Here is a 1,390-nt window from a genome sequence, read left to right on the forward strand (position 1 = left end):
CGACGATCCACTTCGTGCGCTCAGCACTCTCTTGGTGTCCTCCAAGACAGCTTGATCCAGAAGCGATGACGAGTTTATCTCCTTGTCCGGTCGTACAATGACCACTTCGGCCAAATCGCCTGCCTTCAAGACACTGCCGAACTCTTCAAAAGACATCTTGTTTAGCTCAAGAAGAGCTTCTACTGCAGGCATAGCCTCGAGGCAGACGTCGCCATCTTTCTTCTTCGTCATACCGTTGACGAGGGTGGATAACTGTGCACCGTCAGCTACGGTAGACACACCCATGATAAGGATCGACGTCCGGCGTCTCGCAGCCAGCATACGGCGTCGCCATCGCCTCTGCGCAGACATTTTATGTCTCGGTGAGACCAGAATGAACACGCACTCCGCGTCGTCCGGTGTCACCCTCACTTTTCGCTCTTATGGAGCTCCGATGTTATTTACAACATCCGACGAAGAAGGGCTGACCCCACAGTCTTTGCCCAGTGGATAACGTGCCACTCCACGCGCATCTGAAGGGCCGCGCCCACGATGCCTCAGACTCTGTCCTACCATGTCACGCATGACATGCAGAGACTGCTTCGATACTCGAGCAGCGCTCAGTGGTTTACGTGCCACTTCACGTGCATCACACGGGCCTCGCCCTCGATGTCTCGACCATGTCAAGCATGACATTCAGTGACTGCTTTGTTACTTGAGCAGCACTCAGTGGCTTTCGTGTACTTCACGTGCATCACGGAAGCCTCGCCCTCGACCATGTCACGCATGACATGCAGCAACTGCTCCGAAACTTGATCAGTGCTCAGTGGGTTACGTGCAACTCCACGATCAGCCCGCGAGCCACGCTCGGGACTCCTGTCCAATACACCATTGGTGTCTACCAACCAGAACATTCCAATGTCTAGCACATTGACCGTCTCGGTCCAGTGCTCTCGCCAATAGCGCTTTAGTTTCTTAGCAGAGGTGGTTTCATATCTCGTCAAAGCTCCACCAGGAAACGTGCGCATAGCGCCAAGGATCTTTGACCTCCAATCAACTCATGGCTCATGATGTTCCAACCATGCCATTCCGAGGATGAGGTCATACCTTGCATCCAAGTCTAAAACTGGACAGCATTCCACGCTATTAAAGTCAAGGAACTTGACTCCGAGGCCCACAGGGACTTTCGGGACCGTGACACGTGTCCCCTTTGTTGACGAACAGTGACGATGTTACCCAACCGCTTTATCAGCGCCTCAGCATTCAGCTGACTTCCCTCCATTGTGGAGCGTCGAGCATAATTGCCCGACATCCCGGAATCGATGAGGATATTCCACGGCTTCTCGAAGTTCTTTACGGCCGCCTCCACGACCAGCAAGCCCGGCTTGCATACACGTTCCGTGTTCAAGAG

Source organism: Plasmopara halstedii (genome assembly GCF_900000015.1).
Source record: "Plasmopara halstedii genome assembly, contig: Scaffold_658, whole genome shotgun sequence".
NCBI lineage: Eukaryota > Oomycota > Peronosporomycetes > Peronosporales > Peronosporaceae > Plasmopara > Plasmopara halstedii.